At 51.1% G+C, this 23,827-nt stretch overlaps 11 non-coding genes and 33 pseudogenes across 11 annotated transcripts; all 44 read right to left on the reverse strand.

Annotated features, from left to right (window-relative positions):
* Positions 1 to 249: 249 nt before the first annotated feature.
* Positions 250 to 368, reverse strand: LOC148927894 (5S ribosomal RNA; annotated as a pseudogene).
* A 397-nt stretch (positions 369 to 765) lies between these two features.
* LOC148927895 (5S ribosomal RNA) lies at positions 766 to 884 on the reverse strand. Its single transcript, XR_016129183.1, has one exon. It is a non-coding gene; the product is annotated as a 5S ribosomal RNA (ribosomal RNA).
* Positions 885 to 1,282: 398 nt separating this feature from the next.
* LOC148927896 (5S ribosomal RNA) lies at positions 1,283 to 1,401 on the reverse strand. Its single transcript, XR_016129515.1, has one exon. It is a non-coding gene; the product is annotated as a 5S ribosomal RNA (ribosomal RNA).
* Positions 1,402 to 1,799: 398 nt separating this feature from the next.
* Positions 1,800 to 1,918, reverse strand: LOC148927897 (5S ribosomal RNA; annotated as a pseudogene).
* A 396-nt stretch (positions 1,919 to 2,314) lies between these two features.
* Positions 2,315 to 2,433, reverse strand: LOC148927898 (5S ribosomal RNA; annotated as a pseudogene).
* Positions 2,434 to 2,831: 398 nt separating this feature from the next.
* On the reverse strand, positions 2,832 to 2,950 carry LOC148927899 (5S ribosomal RNA; annotated as a pseudogene).
* A 395-nt stretch (positions 2,951 to 3,345) lies between these two features.
* Positions 3,346 to 3,464, reverse strand: LOC148927900 (5S ribosomal RNA). Its single transcript, XR_016129306.1, has one exon. It is a non-coding gene; the product is annotated as a 5S ribosomal RNA (ribosomal RNA).
* Positions 3,465 to 3,862: 398 nt separating this feature from the next.
* Positions 3,863 to 3,981, reverse strand: LOC148927901 (5S ribosomal RNA; annotated as a pseudogene).
* Positions 3,982 to 4,379: 398 nt separating this feature from the next.
* On the reverse strand, positions 4,380 to 4,498 carry LOC148927902 (5S ribosomal RNA; annotated as a pseudogene).
* A 398-nt stretch (positions 4,499 to 4,896) lies between these two features.
* LOC148927903 (5S ribosomal RNA) lies at positions 4,897 to 5,015 on the reverse strand. Its single transcript, XR_016129450.1, has one exon. It is a non-coding gene; the product is annotated as a 5S ribosomal RNA (ribosomal RNA).
* A 398-nt stretch (positions 5,016 to 5,413) lies between these two features.
* LOC148927904 (5S ribosomal RNA) lies at positions 5,414 to 5,532 on the reverse strand (annotated as a pseudogene).
* A 694-nt stretch (positions 5,533 to 6,226) lies between these two features.
* Positions 6,227 to 6,345, reverse strand: LOC148927905 (5S ribosomal RNA; annotated as a pseudogene).
* A 398-nt stretch (positions 6,346 to 6,743) lies between these two features.
* On the reverse strand, positions 6,744 to 6,862 carry LOC148927906 (5S ribosomal RNA; annotated as a pseudogene).
* A 398-nt stretch (positions 6,863 to 7,260) lies between these two features.
* On the reverse strand, positions 7,261 to 7,379 carry LOC148927907 (5S ribosomal RNA; annotated as a pseudogene).
* Positions 7,380 to 7,777: 398 nt separating this feature from the next.
* On the reverse strand, positions 7,778 to 7,896 carry LOC148927908 (5S ribosomal RNA; annotated as a pseudogene).
* A 396-nt stretch (positions 7,897 to 8,292) lies between these two features.
* Positions 8,293 to 8,411, reverse strand: LOC148927909 (5S ribosomal RNA; annotated as a pseudogene).
* Positions 8,412 to 8,809: 398 nt separating this feature from the next.
* Positions 8,810 to 8,928, reverse strand: LOC148927910 (5S ribosomal RNA; annotated as a pseudogene).
* A 398-nt stretch (positions 8,929 to 9,326) lies between these two features.
* On the reverse strand, positions 9,327 to 9,445 carry LOC148927911 (5S ribosomal RNA; annotated as a pseudogene).
* A 398-nt stretch (positions 9,446 to 9,843) lies between these two features.
* On the reverse strand, positions 9,844 to 9,962 carry LOC148927912 (5S ribosomal RNA; annotated as a pseudogene).
* Positions 9,963 to 10,360: 398 nt separating this feature from the next.
* On the reverse strand, positions 10,361 to 10,479 carry LOC148927913 (5S ribosomal RNA; annotated as a pseudogene).
* Positions 10,480 to 10,877: 398 nt separating this feature from the next.
* LOC148927914 (5S ribosomal RNA) lies at positions 10,878 to 10,996 on the reverse strand (annotated as a pseudogene).
* Positions 10,997 to 11,392: 396 nt separating this feature from the next.
* LOC148927915 (5S ribosomal RNA) lies at positions 11,393 to 11,511 on the reverse strand (annotated as a pseudogene).
* A 398-nt stretch (positions 11,512 to 11,909) lies between these two features.
* On the reverse strand, positions 11,910 to 12,028 carry LOC148927916 (5S ribosomal RNA; annotated as a pseudogene).
* Positions 12,029 to 12,426: 398 nt separating this feature from the next.
* On the reverse strand, positions 12,427 to 12,545 carry LOC148927917 (5S ribosomal RNA). The gene has a single exon (XR_016129578.1). It is a non-coding gene; the product is annotated as a 5S ribosomal RNA (ribosomal RNA).
* A 398-nt stretch (positions 12,546 to 12,943) lies between these two features.
* Positions 12,944 to 13,062, reverse strand: LOC148927918 (5S ribosomal RNA; annotated as a pseudogene).
* Positions 13,063 to 13,458: 396 nt separating this feature from the next.
* Positions 13,459 to 13,577, reverse strand: LOC148927919 (5S ribosomal RNA; annotated as a pseudogene).
* Positions 13,578 to 13,975: 398 nt separating this feature from the next.
* Positions 13,976 to 14,094, reverse strand: LOC148927920 (5S ribosomal RNA). Its single transcript, XR_016129451.1, has one exon. It is a non-coding gene; the product is annotated as a 5S ribosomal RNA (ribosomal RNA).
* A 398-nt stretch (positions 14,095 to 14,492) lies between these two features.
* LOC148927921 (5S ribosomal RNA) lies at positions 14,493 to 14,611 on the reverse strand (annotated as a pseudogene).
* Positions 14,612 to 15,009: 398 nt separating this feature from the next.
* LOC148927922 (5S ribosomal RNA) lies at positions 15,010 to 15,128 on the reverse strand. Its single transcript, XR_016129453.1, has one exon. It is a non-coding gene; the product is annotated as a 5S ribosomal RNA (ribosomal RNA).
* Positions 15,129 to 15,526: 398 nt separating this feature from the next.
* LOC148927923 (5S ribosomal RNA) lies at positions 15,527 to 15,645 on the reverse strand (annotated as a pseudogene).
* A 396-nt stretch (positions 15,646 to 16,041) lies between these two features.
* On the reverse strand, positions 16,042 to 16,160 carry LOC148927924 (5S ribosomal RNA; annotated as a pseudogene).
* Positions 16,161 to 16,558: 398 nt separating this feature from the next.
* Positions 16,559 to 16,677, reverse strand: LOC148927925 (5S ribosomal RNA). Its single transcript, XR_016129454.1, has one exon. It is a non-coding gene; the product is annotated as a 5S ribosomal RNA (ribosomal RNA).
* Positions 16,678 to 17,075: 398 nt separating this feature from the next.
* LOC148927926 (5S ribosomal RNA) lies at positions 17,076 to 17,194 on the reverse strand (annotated as a pseudogene).
* A 396-nt stretch (positions 17,195 to 17,590) lies between these two features.
* Positions 17,591 to 17,709, reverse strand: LOC148927927 (5S ribosomal RNA; annotated as a pseudogene).
* A 398-nt stretch (positions 17,710 to 18,107) lies between these two features.
* On the reverse strand, positions 18,108 to 18,226 carry LOC148927928 (5S ribosomal RNA; annotated as a pseudogene).
* Positions 18,227 to 19,018: 792 nt separating this feature from the next.
* On the reverse strand, positions 19,019 to 19,137 carry LOC148927929 (5S ribosomal RNA; annotated as a pseudogene).
* Positions 19,138 to 19,533: 396 nt separating this feature from the next.
* LOC148927930 (5S ribosomal RNA) lies at positions 19,534 to 19,652 on the reverse strand. The gene has a single exon (XR_016129579.1). It is a non-coding gene; the product is annotated as a 5S ribosomal RNA (ribosomal RNA).
* A 792-nt stretch (positions 19,653 to 20,444) lies between these two features.
* On the reverse strand, positions 20,445 to 20,563 carry LOC148927931 (5S ribosomal RNA; annotated as a pseudogene).
* A 399-nt stretch (positions 20,564 to 20,962) lies between these two features.
* On the reverse strand, positions 20,963 to 21,081 carry LOC148927932 (5S ribosomal RNA; annotated as a pseudogene).
* A 398-nt stretch (positions 21,082 to 21,479) lies between these two features.
* Positions 21,480 to 21,598, reverse strand: LOC148927933 (5S ribosomal RNA; annotated as a pseudogene).
* Positions 21,599 to 21,995: 397 nt separating this feature from the next.
* On the reverse strand, positions 21,996 to 22,114 carry LOC148927934 (5S ribosomal RNA). Its single transcript, XR_016129516.1, has one exon. It is a non-coding gene; the product is annotated as a 5S ribosomal RNA (ribosomal RNA).
* Positions 22,115 to 22,512: 398 nt separating this feature from the next.
* Positions 22,513 to 22,631, reverse strand: LOC148927935 (5S ribosomal RNA; annotated as a pseudogene).
* Positions 22,632 to 23,026: 395 nt separating this feature from the next.
* Positions 23,027 to 23,145, reverse strand: LOC148927936 (5S ribosomal RNA). The gene has a single exon (XR_016130115.1). It is a non-coding gene; the product is annotated as a 5S ribosomal RNA (ribosomal RNA).
* A 398-nt stretch (positions 23,146 to 23,543) lies between these two features.
* LOC148927937 (5S ribosomal RNA) lies at positions 23,544 to 23,662 on the reverse strand (annotated as a pseudogene).
* Between the last annotated feature and the right edge of the window lie 165 nt (positions 23,663 to 23,827).

Below are 23,827 nucleotides of genomic sequence, written 5' to 3' on the forward strand. Positions count from 1 at the left end.
GCAGAGATATGGGTACGTCCCGTGGCTTCACCGGGAAACAAAAAGAGGCCATTTCGAGCCATTTCGGCCACTTTTAGTTCGCAGCTACTGTTTTTCGGCACATTTAAGGTTGTAGGACCCGCTCATCACCGGCTCGTGGAGATTGTCGTAGCTTTTTTTCATTTACTCACCAACCGCTAATCGAGTTTCGGACCACAGCAAGACCAACCGAACGGAAAATAAAAATAAAAATGAACGCACTTGCAAAGAGAGGTGCAACACGAGGTCTTCCAACGGGGTCACTCATCCTAGTACTACTCTCGCCCAAGCACGCTTAACTTCGGAGTTCTGATTGGATCCAGTGCATTAGTGCTGGTACGATCGCACCCATCAATAGCCCCGCAATTATTCTTTCATACCGTACGCTCCCGTGCGCAGGTTCTGGTCCCCCACCCTTCAGACGGGCATAACTTTTGATCTGGAAGGAGTTACGGGACCCACAGCATATCACCGCGAAGCTCTCGCCGACCCGCACGTGCAGAGATACGGGTACATCCCGTGGCTACTCCGGGAAACATAAAGAGGCCGTTTCGAGCCATTTCGGCCACTTTTAGTTCGCAGCTACTGTTTTTCAGCACGTTTAAGATTGTAGGACCCGCTCATCACCGGCTCGTGGAGATTGTCGTAGCTTTTTTTCATTTTACTCGCCAACCGCTAATCGAGTTTCGGACCACAGCAAGACCAACCGAACGGAAAAAAGAATAAAAATGAACGCACATGCAAAAAGAGGTGCAACACGAGGTCTTCCAAGGGGGTCACCCATCCTAGTACTACTCTCGCCCAAGCACGCTTAACTTCGGAGTTCTGATGGGATCCGGTGCATTAGTGCTGGTACGATCGCACCCATCAATAGCCCCGCACTTTATTCTTTCATAGCGTACGCTCCCGTGCGGAGGTTCTGATCCCCCACCCTTCAGACGGGCATAACTTTTGATCCGGTTGGAGTTACGGGAACCACAGCATATCACCGCGAAGGTCTCGCCGACCCGCACGTGCAGAGATATGGGTACAGCCCGTGGCTACTCCGGGAAACAAAAAGAGGCCGTTTCGAGCCATTTCGGCCACTTTTAGTTCGCAGCTACTGTATTTCGGCACGTTTAAGGTTGTAGGACCTGCTCATCACCGGCTCGTGGAGATTGTCGTAGCTTTTTTTCATTTTACTCGCCAACCGCTAATCGAGTTTCGGACCACAGCAAGTCCAACCGAATGGAAAAAAAAATAAAAATGAACACACTTGCAAAAAGAGGTGCAACACGAGGTCTTCCAAGGGGGTCACCCATCCTAGTACTACTCTCGCCCAAGCACGCTTAACTTCGGGGTTCTGATGGGATCCGGTGCATTAGTGCTGGTACGATCGCACCCATCAATAGCCCCGCACTTTATTCTTTCATAGCGTACGCTCCCGAGCGCAGGTTCTGATCCCCCACCATTCAGACGGGCATAACTTTTGATCCGGAAGGAGTTACGGGACCCACAGCATATCACCGCGAAGCTCTCGCCGACCCGCACGTGCAGAGATACAGGTACATCCCGTTGCTACTCCGAGAAACAAAAACAGGCCGTTTCGAGCCATTTCGGCCACTTTTAGTTCGCAGCTACTGTTTTTCGGCACGTTTAAGGTTGTAGGACCTGCTCATCACCGGCTCGTGGAGATTGTCGTAGCTTTTTATCATTTTACTCGCCAACCGCTAATCGAGTTTCGGACCACAGCAAGTCCAACCGAACGAAAAATAAAATAAAAATGAACGCACTTGCAAAAAGGGGTGCAACACGAGGTCTTCCAAGGGGGTCACCAATCCTAGTACTACTCTCGCCCAAGAACGCTTAACTTCGGAGTTCTGATGGGATCCGCTGCATTAGTGCTGGTACGATCGCACCCATCAATAGCCCCGCACTTTATTCTTTCATAGCGTACGCTCCCGTGCGCAGGTTCTGATCTCCCACCCTTCAGACGGGCATAACTTTTGATCCGGAAGGAGTTACGGGACCCACAGCATATCACCGCGAAGCTCTCGCCGACCCTCACGTGCAGAGATACAGGTACATCCCGTGGCTACTCCGGGAAACAAAAAGAGGCCGTTTCGAGCCATTTCGGCCACTTTTAGTTCGCAGCTACTGTTTTTCGGCACGTTTAAGGTTGTAGGACCTGCTCATCACCGGCTCGTGGAGATTGTCCTAGCTTTTTATCATTTTACTCGCCAACCGCTAATCGAGTTTCGGACCACAGCAAGACCAACCGAACGGAAAAAAAAAAAAATGAACACACTTGCAAAAAGAGGTGCAACACGAGGTCTTCCAAGGGGGTCACCCATCCTAGTACTACTCTCGCCCAAGCACGATTAACTTCGGAGTTCTGATGGGATCCGGTGTATTAGTGCTGGTACGATCCCACCCATCAATAGCCCCGCACTTTATTCTTTCATAGCGTAAGCTCCCGTGCGCAGGTTCTGATCCCCCACCCTTCAGACGGGCATAACTTTTGATCCGGAAGGAGTTACGGGACCCACAGCATATCACCGCGAAGCTCTCGCCGACCCGCACGTGCAGATATACAGGTACATCCCGTGGCTACTCCGGGAAACAAAAAGAGGCCGTTTCGAGCCATTTCAGCCACTTTTAGTTCGCAGCTACTGTTTTTCGGCACGTTTAAGGTTGTAGGACCCGCTCATCATCGGCTCGTGGAGATTGTCGTAGCTTTTTTTCATTTTACTCGCCAACCGCTAATCGAGTTTCGGACCACAGCAAGTCCAACCGAACGAAAAAAAAAATAAAAATGAACGCACTTGCAAAAAGGGGTGCAACACGAGGTCTTCCAAGGGGGTCACCCATCCTAGTACTACTCTCGCCCAAGAACGCTTAACTTCGGAGTTCTGATGGGACCCGCTGCATTAATGCTGGTACGATCGCACCCATCAATAGCCCCGCACTTTATTCTTTCATAGCGTACGCTCCCGTGCGCAGGTTCTGATCTCCCACCCTTCAGACGGGCATAACTTTTGATCCGGAAGGAGTTACGGGACCCACAACATATCACCGCGAAGCTCTCGCCGACCCGCACGTGCAGAGATACAGGTACATCCCGTGGCTACTCCGGGAAACAAAAAGAGGCCGTTTCGAGCCATTTCGGCCACTTTTAGTTCGCAGCTACTATTTTTCGGCACGTTTAAGGTTGTAGGACCCGCTCATCACCGGTTCGTGGAGATTGTCGTAGCTTTTTTTCATTTTACTCGCCAACCGCTAATCGAGTTTCGGACCACAGCAAGACCAACCAAACGGAAAAAAAAAAAATGAACACACTTGCAAAAAGAGGTGCAACACGAGGTCTTCCAAGGGGGTCACCCATCCTAGTACTACTCTCGCCCAAGCACGATTAACTTCGGAGTTCTGATGGGATCCGGTGTATTAGTGCTGGTACGATCGCACCCATCAATAGCCCCGCACTTTATTCATTCATAGCGCACGCTCCCGTGCGTAGGTTCTGATCCCCCACCCTTCAGACGGGCATAACTTTTGATCCGGAAGGAGTTACGGGACCCACAGCATATCACCGCGATGCTCTCGCCGACCCGCACGTGCAGAGATACAGGAACATCCCGTGGCTACTCCGGGAAACAAAAAGAGGCCGTTTCGAGCCATTTCAGCCACTTTTAGTTCGCAGCTACTGTTTTTCGGCACGTTTAAGGTTGTAGGACCCGCTCATCATCGGCTCGTGGAGATTGTCGTAGCTTTTTTTCGTTTTACTCGCCAACCGCTAATCGAGTTTCGGACCACAGCAAGTCCAACCGAACGGAAAAAAAAATAAAAATGAACGCACTTGCAAAAAGGGGTGCAACACGAGGTCTTCCAAGGGGGTCACCCATCCTAGTACTACTCTCGCCCAAGAACGCTTAACTTCGGAGTTCTGATGGGATCAGGTGCATTAGTGCTGGTACGATCGCACCCATCAATAGCCCCGCACTTTATTCTTTCATAGCGTACGCTCCCGTGCGGAGGTTCTGATCCCCCACCCTTCAGACGGGCATAACTTTTGATCCGGAAGGAGTTACGGGAACCACAGCATATCACCGCGAAGCTCTCGCCGACCCGTACGTGCAGAGATATGGGTACAGCCCGTGGCTACTCCGGGAAACAAAAAGAGGCCGTTTCGAGCCATTTCGGCCACTTTTAGTTCGCAGCTACTGTATTTCGGCACGTTTAAGGTTGTAGGACCTGCCCATCACCGGCTCGTGGAGATTGTCGTAGCTTTTTTTCATTTTACTCGCCAACCGCTAATCGAGTTTCGGACCACAGCAAGTCCAACCGAATGGAAAAAAAAATAAAAATGAACACACTTGCAAAAAGAGGTGCAACACGAGGTCTTCCAAGGGGGTCACCCATCCTAGTACTACTCTCGCCCAAGCACGCTTAACTTCGGAGTTCTGATGGGATCCGCTGCATTAGTGCTTGTACGATCGCACCCATCAATAGCCCCGCACTTTATTCTTTCATAGCGTACGCTCCCGTGCGCAGGTTCTGATCCCCCACCCTTCAGACGGGCATAACTTTTGATCCGGAAGGAGTTACGGGACCCACAGCATATCACCGCGAAGCTCTCGCCGGCCCGCACGTGCAGAGATACAGGTACATCCCGTGGCTACTCCGGTAAACAAAAAGAGGCCGTTTCGAGCCATTTCGGCCACTTTTAGTTCGCAGCTACTGTTTTTCGGCACGTTTAAGGTTGTAGGACCCGCTCATCACCGGCTCGTGGAGATTGTCGTAGCTATTTTTCATTTTACTCGCCAACCGCTAATCGAGTTTCGGACCACAGCAAGACCAACCGAACGGAAAAAAAAATAAAAATGAACACACTTGCAAAAAGAGGTGCAACACGAGGTCTTCCAAGGGGGTCACCCATCCTAGTACTACTCTCGCCCAAGCACGCTTAACTTCGGAGTACTGATGGGATCCGGTGCATTAGTGCTGGTACGATCGCACCCATCAATAGCCCCGCACTTTATTCTTTCATAGCGTACGCTCCCGTTCGCAGGTTCTGATCCCCCACCCTTCAGACGGGCATAACTTTTGATCCGGAAGGAGTTACGGGACCCACAACATATCACCGCGAAGCTCTCGCCGACCCGCACGTGCAGAGATATGGGTACAGCCCGTGGCTACTCCGGGAAACAAAAAGAGGCCGTTTCGAGCCATTTCGGCCACTTTTAGTTCGCAGCTACTGTTTTTCGGCACGTTTAAGGTTGTAGGACCTGCTCATCACCGGCTCGTGGAGATTGTCGTAGCTTTTTATCATTTTACTCGCCAACCGCTAATCGAGTTTCGGACCACAGCAAGTCCAACCGAACGAAAAAAAAAATAAAAATGAACACACTTGCAAAAAGAGGTGCAACACGAGGTCTTCCAAGGGGGTCACCCATCCTAGTACTACTCTCGCCCAAGAACGCTTAACTTCGGAGTTCTGATGGGATCCGCTGCATTAGTGCTGGTACGATCGCACCCATCAATAGCCCCGCACTTTATTCTTTCATAATGTACGCTCCCGTGCGCAGGTTCTGATCTCCCACCCTTCAGACGGGCATAACTTTTGATCCGGAAGGAGTTACGGGACCCACAGCATATCACCGCGAAGCTCTCGCCGACCCGCACGTGCAGAGATACAGGTACATCCCGTGGCTACTCCGGGAAACAAAAAGAGGCCGTTTCGAGCCATTTCGACCACTTTTAGTTCGCAGCTACTGTTTTTCGGCACGTTTAAGGTTGTACGACCTGCTCATCACCGGCTCGTGGAGATTGTCGTAGCTTTTTATCATTTTACTCGCTAACCGCTAATCGAGTTTCGGACCACAGCAAGACCAACCGAACGGAAAAAAAAAAAAATGAACACACTTGCAAAAAGAGGTGCAACACGAGGTCTTCCAAGGGGGTCACCCATCCTAGTACTACTCTCGCCCAAGCACGCTTAACCGTGGCTACTCCGGGAAACAAAAAGAGGCCGTTTCGAGCCATTTCGGCCACTTTTAGTTCGCAGCTACTGTTTTTCGGCACGTTTAAGGTTGTAGGACCCGCTCATCACCGGCTCGTGGAGATTGTCGTAGCTTTTTTTCATTTTACTCGCCAACCGCTAATCGAGTTTCGGACCACAGCAAGACCAACCGAACGGAAAAAAAAATAAAAATGAACACACTTGCAAAAAGAGGTGCAACACGAGGTCTTCCAAGGGGGTCACCCATCCTAGTACTACTCTCGCCCAAGCACGCTTAACTTCGGAGTACTGATGGGATCCGGTGCATTAGAGCTGGTACGATCGCACCCATCAATAGCCCCGCACTTTATTCTTTCATAGCGTACGCTCCCGTGCGCAGGTTCTGATCCCCCACCCTTCAGACGGGCTTAACTTTTGATCCGGATGGAGTTACGGGAACCACAGCATATCACCGCGAAGCTCTCACCGACCCGCACGTGCAGAGATATGGGTACAGCCCGTGGCTACTCCGGGAAACAAAAAGAGGCCGTTTCGAGCCATTTCGGCCACTTTTAGTTCGCAGCTACTGTATTTCGGCACGTTTAAGGTTGTAGGACCTGCCCATCACCGGCTCGTGGAGATTGTCGTAGCTTTTTTTCATTTTACTCGCCAACCGCTAATCGAGTTTCGGACCACAGCAAGTCCAACCGAATGGAAAAAAAAATAAAAATGAACACACTTGCAAAAAGAGGTGCAACACGAGGTCTTCCAAGGGGGTCACCCATCCTAGTACTACTCTCGCCCAAGCACGCTTAACTTCGGAGTTCTGATGGGATCCGCTGCATTAGTGCTTGTACGATCGCACCCATCAATAGCCCCGCACTTTATTCTTTCATAGCGTAAGCTCCCGTGCGCAGGTTCTGATCCCCCACCCTTCAGACGGGCGTAACTTTTGATCCGGAAGGAGTTACGGGACCCACAGCATATCACCGCGAAGCTCTCGGCGACCCGCACGTGCAGAGATACAGGTACATCCCGTGGCTACTCCGGTAAACAAAAAGAAGCCGTTTCGAGCCATTTCGGCCACTTTTAGTTCGCAGCTACTGTTTTTCGGCACGTTTAAGGTTGTAGGACCCGCTCATCACCGGCTCGTGGAGATTGTCGTAGCTTTTTTTCATTTTACTCGCCAACCGCTAATCGAGTTTCGGACCACAGCAAGACCAACCGAACGGAAAAAAAAATAAAAATGAACACACTTGCAAAAAGAGGTGCAACACGAGGTCTTCCAAGGGGGTCACCCATCCTAGTACTACTCTCGCCCAAGAACGCTTAACTTCGGAGTTCTGATGGGATCCGCTGCATTAGTGCTGGTACGATCGCACCCATCAATAGCCCCGCACTTTATTCTTTCATAGCGTACGCTCCCGTTCGCAGGTTCTGATCCCCCACCCTTCAGACGGGCATAACTTTTGATCCGGAAGGAGTTACGGGACCCACAACATATCACCGCGAAGCTCTCGCCGACCCGCACGTGCAGAGATATGGGTACAGCCCTTGGCTACTCCGGGAAACAAAAAGAGGCCGTTTCGAGCCATTTCGGCCACTTTTAGTTCGCAGCTACTGTTTTTCGGCACGTTTAAGGTTGTAGGACCTGCTCATCACCGGCTCGAGGAGATTGTCGTAGCTTTTTATCATTTTACTCGCCAACCGCTAATCGAGTTTCGGACCACAGCAAGTCCAACCGAACGAAAAAAAAAATAAAAATGAACACACTTGCAAAAAGAGGTGCAACACGAGGTCTTCCAAGGGGGTCACCCATCCTAGTACTACTCTCGCCCAAGAACGCTTAACTTCGGAGTTCTGATGGGATCCGCTGCATTAGTGCTGGTACGATCGCACCCATCAATAGCCCCGCACTTTATTCTTTCATAGCGTACGCTCCCGTGCGCAGGTTCTGATCTCCCACCCTTCAGACGGGCATAACTTTTGATCCGGAAGGAGTTACGGGACCCACAGAATATCACCGCGAGGCTCTCGCCGACCCGCACGTGCAGAGATACAGGTACATCCCGTGGCTACTCCGGGAAACAAAAAGAGGCCGTTTCGAGCCATTTCGACCACTTTTAGTTCGCAGCTACTGTTTTTCGGCACGTTTAAGGTTGTACGACCTGCTCATCACCGGCTCGTGGAGATTGTCGTAGCTTTTTATCATTTTACTCGCCAACCGCTAATCGAGTTTCGGACCACAGCAAGACCAACCGAACGGAAAAAAAAAAAAATGAACACACTTGCAAAAAGAGGTGCAACACGAGGTCTTCCAAGGGGGTCACCCATCCTAGTACTACTCTCGCCCAAGCACGCTTAACTTCGGAGTACTGATGGGATCCGGTGCATTAGAGCTGGTACGATCGCACCCATCAATAGCCCCTCACTTTATTCTTTCATAGCGTACGCTCCCGTGCGCAGGTTCTGATCCCCCACCCTTCAGACGGGCTTAACTTTTGATCCGGAAGGAGTTACGGGAACCACAGCATATCACCGCGAAGCTCTCGCCGACCCGCACGTGCAGAGATATGGGTACAGCCCGTGGCTACTCCGGGAAACAAAAAGAGGCCGTTTCGAGCCATTTTGGCCACTTTTAGTTCGCAGCTACTGTATTTCGGCACGTTTAAGGTTGTAGGACCTGCCCATCACCGGCTCGTGGAGATTGTCGTAGCTTTTTTTCATTTTACTCGCCAACCGCTAATCGAGTTTCGGACCACAGCAAGTCCAACCGAATGGAAAAAAAAATAAAAATGAACACACTTGCAAAAAGAGGTGCAACACGAGGTCTTCCAAGGGGGTCACCCATCCTAGTACTACTCTCGCCCAAGCACGCTTAACTTCGGAGTTCTGATGGGATCCGCTGCATTAGTGCTTGTACGATCGCACCCATCAATAGCCCCGCACTTTATTCTTTCATAGCGTACGCTCCCGTGCGCAGGTTCTGATCCCCCACCCTTCAGACGGGCATAACTTTTGATCCGGAAGGAGTTACGGGACCCACAGCATATCACCGCGAAGCTCTCGCCGACCCGCACGTGCAGAGATACAGGTACATCCCGTGGCTACTCCGGGAAACAAAAAGAGGCCGTTTCGAGCCATTTCGGCCACTTTTAGTTCGCAGCTACTGTTTTTCGGCACGTTTAAGGTTGTAGGACCCGCTCATCACCGGCTCGTGGAGATTGTCGTAGCTTTTTTTCATTTTACTCGCCAACCGCTAATCGAGTTTCGGACCACAGCAAGACCAACCGAACGGAAAAAAAAATAAAAATGAACACACTTGCAAAAAGAGGTGCAACACGAGGTCTTCCAAGGGGGTCACCCATCCTAGTACTACTCTCGCCCAAGCACGCTTAACTTCGGAGTACTGATGGGATCCGGTGCATTAGAGCTGGTACGATCGCACCCATCAATAGCCCCGCACTTTATTCTTTCATAGCGTACGCTCCCGTGCGCAGGTTCTGATCCCCCACCCTTCAGACGGGCTTAACTTTTGATCCGGATGGAGTTACGGGAACCACAGCATATCACCGCGAAGCTCTCACCGACCCGCACGTGCAGAGATATGGGTACAGCCCGTGGCTACTCCGGGAAACAAAAAGAGGCCGTTTCGAGCCATTTCGGCCACTTTTAGTTCGCAGCTACTGTATTTCGGCACGTTTAAGGTTGTAGGACCTGCCCATCACCGGCTCGTGGAGATTGTCGTAGCTTTTTTTCATTTTACAAGCCAACCGCTAATCGAGTTTCGGACCACAGCAAGTCCAACCGAATGGAAAAAAAAATAAAAATGAACACACTTGCAAAAAGAGGTGCAACACGAGGTCTTCCAAGGGGGTCACCCATCCTAGTACTACTCTCGCCCAAGCACGCTTAACTTCGGAGTTCTGATGGGATCCGCTGCATTAGTGCTTGTACGATCGCACCCATCAATAGCCCCGCACTTTATTCTTTCATAGCGTAAGCTCCCGTGCGCAGGTTCTGATCCCCCACCCTTCAGACGGGCATAACTTTTGATCCGGAAGGAGTTACGGGACCCACAGCATATCACCGCGAAGCTCTCGCCGACCCGCACGTGCAGAGATACAGGTACATCCCGTGGCTACTCCGGTAAACAAAAAGAGGCCGTTTCGAGCCATTTCGGCCACTTTTAGTTCGCAGCTACTGTTTTTCGGCACGTTTAAGGTTGTAGGACCCGCTCATCACCGGCTCGTGGAGATTGTCGTAGCTTTTTTTCATTTTACTCGCCAACCGCTAATCGAGTTTCGGACCACAGCAAGACCAACCGAACGGAAAAAAAAATAAAAATGAACACACTTGCAAAAAGAGGTGCAACACGAGGTCTTCCAAGGGGGTCACCCATCCTAGTACTACTCTCGCCCAAGAACGCTTAACTTCGGAGTTCTGATGGGATCCGCTGCATTAGTGCTGGTACGATCGCACCCATCAATAGCCCCGCACTTTATTCTTTCATAGCGTACGCTCCCGTTCGCAGGTTTTGATCCCCCACCCTTCAGACGGGCATAACTTTTGATCCGGAAGGAGTTACGGGACCCACAACATATCACCGCGAAGCTCTCGCCGACCCGCACGTGCAGAGATATGGGTACAGCCCTTGGCTACTCCGGGAAACAAAAAGAGGCCGTTTCGAGCCATTTCAGCCACTTTTAGTTCGCAGCTACTGTTTTTCGGCACGTTTAAGGTTGTAGGACCTGCTCATCACCGGCTCGTGGAGATTGTCGTAGCTTTTTATCATTTTACTCGCCAACCGCTAATCGAGTTTCGGACCACAGCAAGTCCAACCGAACGAAAAAAAAAATAAAAATGAACACACTTGCAAAAAGAGGTGCAACACGAGGTCTTCCAAGGGGGTCACCCATCCTAGTACTACTCTCGCCCAAGAACGCTTAACTTCGGAGTTCTGATGGGATCCGCTGCATTAGTGCTGGTACGATCGCACCCATCAATAGCCCCGCACTTTATTCTTTCATAGCGTACGCTCCCGTGCGCAGGTTCTGATCTCCCACCCTTCAGACGGGCATAACTTTTGATCCGGAAGGAGTTACGGGACCCACAGAATATCACCGCGAGGCTCTCGCCGACCCGCACGTGCAGAGATACAGGTACATCCCGTGGCTACTCCGGGAAACAAAAAGAGGCCGTTTCGAGCCATTTCGACCACTTTTAGTTCGCAGCTACTGTTTTTCGGCACGTTTAAGGTTGTACGACCTGCTCATCACCGGCTCGTGGAGATTGTCGTAGCTTTTTATCATTTTACTCGCCAACCGCTAATCGAGTTTCGGACCACAGCAAGACCAACCGAACAGAAAAAAAAAAAAATGAACACACTTGCAAAAAGAGGTGCAACACGAGGTCTTCCAAGGGGGTCACCCATCCTAGTACTACTCTCGCCCAAGCACGCTTAACTTCGGAGTACTGATGGGATCCGGTGCATTAGAGCTGGTACGATCGCACCCATCAATAGCCCCTCACTTTATTCTTTCATAGCGTACGCTCCCGTGCGCAGGTTCTGATCCCCCACCCTTCAGACGGGCTTAACTTTTGATCCGGAAGGAGTTACGGGAACCACAGCATATCACCGCGAAGCTCTCGCCGACCCGCACGTGCAGAGATATGGGTACAGCCCGTGGCTACTCCGGGAAACAAAAAGAGGCCGTTTCGAGCCATTTTGGCCACTTTTAGTTCGCAGCTACTGTATTTCGGCACGTTTAAGGTTGTAGGACCTGCCCATCACCGGCTCGTGGAGATTGTCGTAGCTTTTTTTCATTTTACTCGCCAACCGCTAATCGAGTTTCGGACCACAGCAAGTCCAACCGAATGGAAAAAAAAATAAAAATGAACACACTTGCAAAAAGAGGTGCAACACGAGATCTTCCAAGGGGGTCACCCATCCTAGTACTACTCTCGCCCAAGCACGCTTAACTTCGGAGTTCTGATGGGATCCGCTGCATTAGTGCTTGTACGATCGCACCCATCAATAGCCCCGCACTTTATTCTTTCATAGCGTACGCTCCCGTGCGCAGGTTCTGATCCCCCACCCTTCAGACGGGCATAACTTTTGATCCGGAAGGAGTTACGGGACCCACAGCATATCACCGCGAAGCTCTCGCCGACCCACACGTGCAGAGATACAGGTACATCCCGTGGCTACTCCGGGAAACAAAAAGAGGCCGTTTCGAGCCATTTCGGCCACTTTTAGTTCGCAGCTACTGTTTTTCGGCACGTTTAAGGTTGTAGGACCCGCTCATCACCGGCTCGTGGAGATTGTCGTAGCTTTTTTTCATTTTACTCGCCAACCGCTAATCGAGTTTCGGACCACAGCAAGACCAACCGAACGGAAAAAAAAATAAAAATGAACACACTTGCAAAAAGAGGTGCAACACGAGGTCTTCCAAGGGGGTCACCCATCCTAGTACTACACTCGCCCAAGCACGCTTAACTTCGGAGTACTGATGGGATCCGGTGCATTAGTGCTGGTACGATCGCACCCATCAATAGCCCCGCACTTTATTCATTCATAGCGTACGCTCCCGTTCGCAGGTTCTGATCCCCCACCCTTCAGACGGGCATAACTTTTGATCCGGAAGGAGTTACGGGACCCACAACATATCACCGCGAAGCTCTCGCCGACCCGCACGTGCAGAGATATGGGTACAGCCCGTGGCTACTCCGGGAAACAAAAAGAGGCCGTTTCGAGCCATTTCGGCCACTTTTAGTTCGCAGCTACTGTTTTTCGGCACGTTTAAGGTTGTAGGACCTGCTCATCACCGGCTCGTGGAGATTGTCGTAGCTTTTTATCATTTTACTCGCCAACCGCTAATCGAGTTTCGGACCACAGCAAGTCCAACCGAACGAAAAAAAAAATAAAAATGAACGCACTTGCAAAAAGGGGTGCAACACGAGGTCTTCCAAGGGGGTCACCCATCCTAGTACTACTCTCGCCCAAGAACGCTTAACTTCGGAGTTCTGATGGGATCCGCTGCATTAGTGCTGGTACGATCGCACCCATCAATAGCCCCGCACTTTATTCTTTCATAGCGTACGCTCCCGTGCGCAGGTTCTGATCTCCCACCCTTCAGACGGGCATAACTTTTGATCCGGAAGGAGTTACGGGACCCACAGAATATCACCGCGAGGCTCTCGCCGACCCGCACGTGCAGAGATACAGGTACATCCCGTGGCTACTCCGGGAAACAAAAAGAGGCCGTTTCGAGCCATTTCGACCACTTTTAGTTCGCAGCTACTGTTTTTCGGCACGTTTAAGGTTGTACGACCTGCTCATCACCGGCTCGTGGAGATTGTCGTAGCTTTTTATCATTTTACTCGCCAACCGCTAATCGAGTTTCGGACCACAGCAAGACCAACCGAACGGAAAAAAAAAAAAATGAACACACTTGCAAAAAGAGGTGCAACACGAGGTCTTCCAAGGGGGTCACCCATCCTAGTACTACTCTCGCCCAAGCACGCTTAACTTCGGAGTACTGATGGGATCCGGTGCATTAGAGCTGGTACGATCGCACCCATCAATAGCCCCTCACTTTATTCTTTCATAGCGTACGCTCCCGTGCGCAGGTTCTGATCCCCCACCCTTCAGACGGGCTTAACTTTTGATCCGGAAGGAGTTACGGGAACCACAGCATATCACCGCGAAGCTCTCGCCGACCCGCACGTGCAGAGATATGGGTACAGCCCGTGGCTACTCCGGGAAACAAAAAGAGGCCGTTTCGAGCCATTTCGGCCACTTTTAGTTCGCAGCTACTGTTTTTCGGCACGTTTAAGGTTGTAGGACCCGCTCATCACCGGCTCGTGGAGATTGTCGTAGCTTTTTTTCATTTTACTCGCCAACCGCTAATCGAGTTTCGGACCACAGCAAGACCAACCGAACGGAAAAAAAAATAAAAATGAACACACTTGCAAAAAGAGGTGCAACACGAGGTCTTCCAAGGGGGTCACCCATCCTAGTACTACTCTCGCCCAAGCACGCTTAACTTCGGAGTACTGATGGGATCCGGTGCATTAGTGCTGGTACGATCGCACCCATCAATAGCCCCGCACTTTATTCATTCATAGCGTACGCTCCCGTTCGCAGGTTCTGATCCCCCACCCTTCAGACGGGCATAACTTTTGATCCGGAAGGAGTTACGGGACCCACAACATATCACCGCGAAGCTCTCGCCGACCCGCACGTGCAGAGATATGGGTACAGCCCGTGGCTACTCCGGGAAACAAAAAGAGGCCGTTTCGAGCCATTTCGGCCACTTTTAGTTCGCAGCTACTGTTTTTCGGCACGTTTAAGGTTGTAGGACCTGCTCATCACCGGCTCGTGGAGATTGTCGTAGCTTTTTATCATTTTACTCGCCAACCGCTAATCGAGTTTCGGACCACAGCAAGTCCAACCGAACGAAAAAAAAAATAAAAATGAACGCACTTGCAAAAAGGGGTGCAACACGAGGTCTTCCAAGGGGGTCACCCATCCTAGTACTACTCTCGCCCAAGAACGCTTAACTTCGGAGTTCTGATGGGATCCGCTGCATTAGTGCTGGTACGATCGCACCCATCAATAGCCCCGCACTTTATTCTTTCATAGCGTACGCTCCCGTGCGCAGGTTCTGATCTCCCACCCTTCAGACGGGCATAACTTTTGATCCGGAAGGAGTTACGGGACCCACAGAATATCACCGCGAGGCTCTCGCCGACCCGCACGTGCAGAGATACAGGTACATCCCGTGGCTACTCCGGGAAACAAAAAGAGGCCGTTTCGAGCCATTTCGGCCACTTTTAGTTCGCAGCTACTGTTTTTCGGCACGTTTAAGGTTGTAGGACCCGCTCATCACCGGCTCGTGGAGATTGTCGTAGCTTTTTTTCATTTTACTCGCCAACCGCTAATCGAGTTTCGGACCACAGCAAGACCAACCGAACGGAAAAAAAAATAAAAATGAACACACTTGCAAAAAGAGGTGCAACACGAGGTCTTCCAAGGGGGTCACCCATCCTAGTACTACTCTCGCCCAAGCACGCTTAACTTCGGAGTACTGATGGGATCCGGTGCATTAGTGCTGGTACGATCGCACCCATCAATAGCCCCGCACTTTATTCATTCATAGCGTACGCTCCCGTTCGCAGGTTCTGATCCCCCACCCTTCAGACGGGCATAACTTTTGATCCGGAAGGAGTTACGGGACCCACAACATATCACCGCGAAGCTCTCGCCGACCCGCACGTGCAGAGATATGGGTACAGCCCGTGGCTACTCCGGGAAACAAAAAGAGGCCGTTTCGAGCCATTTCGGCCACTTTTAGTTCGCAGCTACTGTTTTTCGGCACGTTTAAGGTTGTAGGACCTGCTCATCACCGGCTCGTGGAGATTGTCGTAGCTTTTTATCATTTTACTCGCCAACCGCTAATCGAGTTTCGGACCACAGCAAGTCCAACCGAACGAAAAAAAAAATAAAAATGAACGCACTTGCAAAAAGGGGTGCAACACGAGGTCTTCCAAGGGGGTCACCCATCCTAGTACTACTCTCGCCCAAGAACGCTTAACTTCGGAGTTCTGATGGGATCCGCTGCATTAGTGCTGGTACGATCGCACCCATCAATAGCCCCGCACTTTATTCTTTCATAGCGTACGCTCCCGTGCGCAGGTTCTGATCTCCCACCCTTCAGACGGGCATAACTTTTGATCCGGAAGGAGTTACGGGACCCACAGAATATCACCGCGAGGCTCTCGCCGACCCGCACGTGCAGAGATACAGGTACATCCCGTGGCTACTCCGGGAAACAAAAAGAGGCCGTTTCGAGCCATTTCGACCACTTTTAGTTCGCAGCTACTGTTTTTCGGCACGTTTAAGGTTGTACGACCTGCTCATCACCGGCTCGTGGAGATTGTCGTAGCTTTTTATCATTTTACTCGCCAACCGCTAATCGAGTTTCGGACCACAGCAAGACCAACCGAACGGAAAAAAAAAAAAATGAACACACTTGCAAAAAGAGGTGCAACACGAGGTCTTCCAAGGGGGTCACCCATCCTAGTACTACTCTCGCCCAAGCACGACTAACTTCGGAGTTCTGATGGGATCCGGTGTATTAGTGCTGGTACGATCGCACCCATCAATAGCCCCGCACTTTATTCTTTCATAGCGTACGCTCCCGTGCGCAGGTTCTGATCCCCCACCCTTCAGACGGGCATAACTTTTGATCCGGAAGGAGTTACGGGACCCACAGCATATCACCGCGAAGCTCTCGCCGACCCGCACGTGCAGAGATACAGGTACATCCCGTGGCTACTCCGGGAAACAAAAAGAGGCCGTTTCGAGCCATTTCGGCCACTTTTAGTTCGCAGCTACAGTTTTTCGGCACGTTTAAGGTTGTAGGACCCGCTCATCACCGGCTCGTGGAGATTGTCGTAGCTTTTTTTCATTTTACTCGCCAACCGCTAATCGAGTTTCGGACCACAGCAAGACCAACCGAACGGAAAAAAAAATAAAAATGAACACACTTGCAAAAAGAGGTGCAACACGAGGTCTTCCAAGGGGGTCACCCATCCTAGTACTACTCTCGCCCAAGCACGCTTAACTTCGGAGTACTGATGGGATCCGGTGCATTAGTGCTGGTACGATCGCACCCATCAATAGCCCCGCACTTTATTCTTTCATAGCGTACGCTCCCGTTCGCAGGTTCTGATCCCCCACCCTTCAGACGGGCATAACTTTTGATCCGGAAGGAGTTACGGGACCCACAACATATCACCGCGAAGCTCTCGCCGACCCGCACGTGCAGAGATATGGGTACAGCCCGTGGCTACTCCGGGAAACAAAAAGAGGCCGTTTCGAGCCATTTCGGCCACTTTTAGTTCGCAGCTACTGTTTTTCGGCACGTTTAAGGTTGTAGGACCTGCTCATCACCGGCTCGTGGAGATTGTCGTAGCTTTTTATCATTTTACTCGCCAACCGCTAATCGAGTTTCGGACCACAGCAAGTCCAACCGAACGAAAAAAAAAATAAAAATGAACGCACTTGCAAAAAGGGGTGCAACACGAGGTCTTCCAAGGGGGTCACCCATCCTAGTACTACTCTCGCCCAAGAACGCTTAACTTCGGAGTTCTGATGGGATCCGCTGCATTAGTGCTGGTACGATCGCACCCATCAATAGCCCCGCACTTTATTCTTTCATAGCGTACGCTCCCGTGCGCAGGTTCTGATCTCCCACCCTTCAGACGGGCATAACTTTTGATCCGGAAGGAGTTACGGGACCCACAGAATATCACCGCGAGGCTCTCGCCGACCCGCACGTGCAGAGATACAGGTACATCCCGTGGCTACTCCGGGAAACAAAAAGAGGCCGTTTCGAGCCATTTCGACCACTTTTAGTTCGCAGCTACTGTTTTTCGGCACGTTTAAGGTTGTACGACCTGCTCATCACCGGCTCGTGGAGATTGTCGTAGCTTTTTATCATTTTACTCGCCAACCGCTAATCGAGTTTCGGACCACAGCAACACCAACCGAACGGAAAAAAAAAAAAATGAACACACTTGCAAAAAGAGGTGCAACACGAGGTCTTCCAAGGGGGTCACCCATCCTAGTACTACTCTCGCCCAAGCACGACTAACTTCGGAGTTCTGATGGGATCCGGTGTATTAGTGCTGGTACGATCGCACCCATCAATAGCCCCGCACTTTATTCTTTCATAGCGTACGCTCCCGTGCGCAGGTTCTGATCCCCCACCCTTCAGACGGGCATAACTTTTGATCCGGAAGGAGTTACGGGACCCACAGCATATCACCGCGAAGCTCTCGCCGACCCGCACGTGCAGAGATACAGGTACATCCCGTGGCTACTCCGGGAAACAAAAAGAGGCCGTTTCGAGCCATTTCGGCCACTTTTAGTTCGCAGCTACAGTTTTTCGGCACGTTTAAGGTTGTAGGACCCGCTCATCATCGGCTCGTGGAGATTGTCGTAGCTTTTTTTCATTTTACTCGCCAACCGCTAATCGAGTTTCGGACAACAGCAAGTCCAACCGAACGAAAAAAAAAATAAAAATGAACGCACTTGCAAAAAGGGGTGCAACACGAGGTCTTCCAAGGGGGTCACCCATCCTAGTACTACTCTCGCCCAAGAACGCTTAACTTCGGAGTTCTGATGGGATCCGCTGCATTAGTGCTAGTACGATCGCACCCATCAATAGCCCCGCACTTTATTCTTTCATAGCGTACGCTCCCGTGCGCAGGTTCTGATCTCCCACCCTTCAGACAGGCATAACTTTTGATCCGGAAGGAGTTACGGGACCCACAACATATCACCGCGAAGCTCTCGCCGACCCGCACGTGCAGAGATACAGGTACATCCCGTGGCTACTCCGGGAAACAAAAAGAGGCCGTTTCGAGCCATTTCAGCCACTTTTAGTTCGCAGCTACTGTTTTTCGGCACGTTTAAGGTTGTAGGACCCGCTCATCACCGGCTCGTGGAGATTGTCGTAGCTATTTTTCATTTTACTCGCCAACCGCTAATCGAGTTTCGGACCACAGCAAGTCCAATTGGATCCGCTGCATTAGTGATGGTACGATCGCACCCATCAATAGCCCCGCACTTTATTCTTTCATAGCGTACGCTCCCGTGCGCAGGTTCTGATCCCCCACCCTTCAGACGGGCATAACTTTTGATCCGGAAGGAGTTACGGGACCCACAGCATATCACCGCGAAGCTCTCGCCGACCCGCACGTGCAGAGATACAGGTACATCCCGTGGCTACTCCGGGAAACAAAAAGAGGCCGTTTCGAGCCATTTCGGCCACTTTTAGTTCGCAGCTACAGTTTTTCGGCACGTTTAAGGTTGTAGGACCCGCTCATCATCGGCTCGTGGAGATTGTCGTAGCTTTTTTTCATTTTACTCGCCAACCGCTAATCGAGTTTCGGACCACAGCAAGTCCAACCGAACGAAAAAAAAAATAAAAATGAACGCACTTGCAAAAAGGGGTGCAACACGAGGTCTTCCAAGGGGGTCACCCATCCTAGTACTACTCTCGCCCAAGAACGCTTAACTTCGGAGTTCTGATGGGATCCGCTGCATTAGTGCTAGTACGATCGCACCCATCAATAGCCCCGCACTTTATTCTTTCATAGCGTACGCTCCCGTGCGCAGGTTCTGATCTCCCACCCTTCAGACGGGCATAACTTTTGATCCGGAAGGAGTTACGGGACCCACAACATATCACCGCGAAGCTCTCGCCGACCCGCACGTGCAGAGATACAGGTACATCCCGTGGCTACTCCGGGAAACAAAAAGAGGCCGTTTCTAGCCATTTCGGCCACTTTTCGTTCGCGGCTACTATTTTTCGGCACGTTTAAGGTTGTAGGACCCGCTCATCACCGGCTCGTGGAGATTGTCGTAGCTTTTTTTCATTTTACTCGCCAACCGCTAATCGAGTTTCGGACCACAGCAAGACCAACCGAACGGAAAAAAAAAAAAATGAACACACTTGCAAAAAGAGGTGCAACACGAGGTCTTCCAAGGGGGTCACCCATCCTAGTACTACTCTCGCCCAAGCACGCTTAACTTCGGAGTTTTGATGGGATCCGGTGTATTAGTGCTGGTACGATCGCACCCATCAATAGCCCCGCACTTTATTCTTTCATAGCGTACGCTCCCGTGCGCAGGTTCTGATCCCCCACCCTTCAGACGGGCATAACTTTTGATCCGGAAGGAGTTACGGGACCCACAGCATATCACCGCGAAGCTCTCGCCGACCCGCACGTGCAGAGATACAGGTACATCCCGTGGCTACTCCGGGAAACAAAAAGAGGCCGTTTCGAGCCATTTCAGCCACTTTTAGTTCGCAGCTACTGTTTTTCGGCACGTTTAAGGTTGTAGGACCCGCTCATCACCGGCTCGTGGAGATTGTCGTAGCTATTTTTCATTTTACTCGCCAACCGCTAATCGAGTTTCGGACCACAGCAAGTCCAATTGGATCCGCTGCATTAGTGATGGTACGATCGCACCCATCAATAGCCCCGCACTTTATTCTTTCATAGCGTACGCTCCCGTGCGCAGGTTCTGATCCCCCACCCTTCAGACGGGCATAACTTTTGATCCGGAAGGAGTTACGGGACCCACAGCATATCACCGCGAAGCTCTCGCCGACCCGCACGTGCAGAGATACAGGTACATCCCGTGGCTACTCCGGGAAACAAAAAGAGGCCGTTTCGAGCCATTTCGGCCACTTTTAGTTCGCAGCTACTGTTTTTCGGCACGTTTAAGGTTGTAGGACCCGCTCATCATCGGCTCGTGGAGATTGTCGTAGCTTTTTTTCATTTTACTCGCCAACCGCTAATCGAGTTTCGGACCACAGCAAGTCCAACCGAATGAAAAAAAAAATAAAAATAAACGCACTTGCAAAAAGGGGTACAACACGAGGTCTTCCAAGGGGGTCACCCATCCTAGTACTACTCTCGCCCAAGAACGCTTAACTTCGGAGTTCTGATGGGATCCGCTGCATTAGTGCTGGTACGATCGCACCCATCAATAGCCCCGCAATTTATTCTTTCATAGCGTACGCTCCCGTGCGCAGGTTCTGATCTCCCACCCTTCAGACGGGCATAACTTTTGATCCGGAAGGAGTTACGGGACCCACAACATATCACCGCGAAGCTCTCGCCGACCCGCACGTGCAGAGATACAGGTACATCCCGTGGCTACTCCGGGAAACAAAAAGAGGCCGTTTCGAGTCTTTTCGGCCACTTTTAGTTCGCAGCTACTGTTTTTCGGCACGTTTAAGGTTGTAGGACCCGCTCATCATCGGCTCGTGGAGATTGTCGTAGCTTTTTTTCATTTTACTCGCCAACCGCTAATCGAGTTTCGGACCACAGCAAGTCCAACCGAACGGAAAAAAAAAATAAAAATGAACGCACTTGCAAAAAGGGGTGCAACACGAGGTCTTCCAAGGGGGTCACCCATCCTAGTACTACTCTCGCCCAAGAACGCTTAACTTCGGAGTTCTGATGGGATCCGCTGCATTAGTGCTGGTACGATCGCACCCATCAATAGCCCCGCACTTTATTCTTTCATAGCGTACGCTCCCGTGCGCAGGTTCTGATCTCCCACCCTTCAGACGGGCATAACTTTTGATCCGGAAGGAGTTACGGGACCCACAACATATCACCGCGAAGCTCTCGCCGACCCGCACGTGCAGAGATACAGGTACATCCCGTGGCTACTCCGGGAAACAAAAAGAGGCCGTTTCGAGCCATTTCGGCCACTTTTAGTTCGCAGCTACTATTTTTCGGCACGTTTAAGGTTGTAGGACCCGCTCATCACCGGTTCGTGGAGATTGTCGTAGCTTTTTTTCATTTTACTCGCCAACCGCTAATCGAGTTTCGGACCACAGCAAGTCCAACCGAACGGAAAAGAAAATAAAAATGAACGCACTTGCAAAAAGGGGTGCAACACGAGGTCTTCCAAGGGGGTCACCCATCCTAGTACTACTCTCGCCCAAGAACGCTTAACTTCGGAGTTCTAATGGGATCCGCTGCATTAGTGATGGTATGATCGCACCCATCAATAGCCCCGCACTTTATTCTTTCATAGCGTACGCTCCCGTGCGCAGGTTCTGATCTCCCACCCTTCATACGGGCATAACTTTTGATCCGGAAGGAGTTACGGGACCCACAGCATATCACCGCGAAGCTCTCGCCGACCCGCACGTGTAGGGATATAGGTACATCCCGTGGCTACTCCGGGAAACAAAAAGAGGCCATTTCGAGCCATTTCGGCCACTTTTAGTTCGCAGCTACTGTTTTTCGGCACGTTTAAGGTTGTAGGACCCGCTCATCACCGGCTCGTGGAGATTGTCGTAGCTTTTTTTCATTTTACTCGCCAACCGCTAATCGAGTTTCGGACCACAGCAAGACCAACCGAACGGAAAAAAAATAAAAATGAACACACTTGCCAAAAGAGGTGCAACACGAGGTCTTCCAAGGGGGTCACCCATCCTAGTACTACTCTCGCCCAAGCACGCTTAACTTCGGGGTTCTGATGGGATCCGGTGCATTAGTGCTGGTACGATCGCACCCATCAATAGCCCCGCACTTTATTCTTTCATAGCGTACGCTCCCGTGCGCAGGTTCTGATCCCCCACCCTTCAGACGGGCATAACTTTTGATCCGGAAGGAGTTACGGGACCCACAGCATATCACCGCGAAGCTCTCGCCGACCCGCACGTGCAGAGATACAGGTACATCCCGTGGCTACTCCGGGAAACAAAAAGAGGCCGTTTCGAGCCATTTCAGCCACTTTTAGTTCGCAGCTACTGTTTTTCGGCACGTTTAAGGTTGTAGGACCCGCTCATCATCGGCTCGTGCAGATTGTCGTAGCTTTTTTTCATTTTACTCGCCAACCGCTAATCGAGTTTCGGACCACAGCAAGTCCAACCGAACGGAAAAAAAAATAAAAATGAACGCACTTGCAAAAAGGGGTGCAACACGAGGTCTTCCAAGGGGGTCACCCATCCTAGTACTACTCTCGCCCAAGAACGCTTAACTTCGGAGTTCTAATGGGATCCGCTGCATTAGTGATGGTATGATCGCACCCATCAATAGCCCCGCACTTTATTCTTTCATAGCGTACGCTCCCGTGCGCAGGTTCTGATCTCCCACCCTTCAGACGGGCATAACTTTTGATCCGGAAGGAATTACAGGACCCACAGCATATCACCGCGAAGCTCTCGCCGACCCGCACGTGCAGAGATACAGGTACATCCCGTGGCTACTCCGGGAAACAAAAAGAGGTCGTTTCGAGCCATTTCGGCCACTTTTAGTTCGCAGCTACTGTTTTTCGGCACGTTTAAGGTTGTAGGACCCGCTCATCACAGGTTCGTGGAGATTGTCGTAGCTTTTTTTCATTTTACTCGCCAACCGCTAATCGAGTTTCGGACCACAGCAAGACCAACCGAACGGAAAAAAAAAAAATGAACACACTTGCAAAAAGAGGTGCAACACGAGGTCTTCCAAGGGGGTCACCCATCCTAGTACTACTCTCGCCCAAGCACGCTTAACTTCGGAGTTCTGATGGGATCCGGTGTATTAGTGCTGGTACGATCGCACCCATCAATAGCCCCGCACTTTATTCTTTCATAGCGTACGCTCCCGTGCGCAGGTTCTGATCCCCCACCCTTCAGACGGGCATAACTTTTGATCCGGAAGGAGTTACGGGACCCACAGCATATCACCGCGAAGCTCTCGCCGACCCGCACGTGCAGAGATACAGGTACATCCCGTGGCTACTCCGGGAAACAAAAAGAGGCCGTTTCGAGCCATTTCAGCCACTTTTAGTTCGCAGCTACTGTTTTTCGGCACGTTTAAGGTTGTAGGACCCGCTCATCATCGGCTCGTGCAGATTGTCGTAGCTTTTTTTCATTTTACTCGCCAACCGCTAATCGAGTTTCGGACCACAGCAAGTCCAACCGAACGGAAAAAAAAATAAAAATGAACGCACTTGCAAAAAGGGGTGCAACACGAGGTCTTCCAAGGGGGTCACCCATCCTAGTACTACTCTCGCCCAAGAACGCTTAACTTCGGAGTTCTAATGGGATCCGCTGCATTAGTGATGGTATGATCGCACCCATCAATAGCCCCGCACTTTATTCTTTCATAGCGTACGCTCCCGTGCGCAGGTTCTGATCTCCCACCCTTCAGACGGGCATAACTTTTGATCCGGAAGGAATTACAGGACCCACAGCATATCACCGCGAAGCTCTCGCCGACCCGCACGTGCAGAGATACAGGTAC

Source organism: Salvia hispanica, chromosome 4 (assembly GCF_029641045.1).
Source record: "Salvia hispanica isolate PSC_SH4W2 chromosome 4, Shi_PSC_v1, whole genome shotgun sequence".
NCBI lineage: Eukaryota > Viridiplantae > Streptophyta > Magnoliopsida > Lamiales > Lamiaceae > Salvia > Salvia hispanica.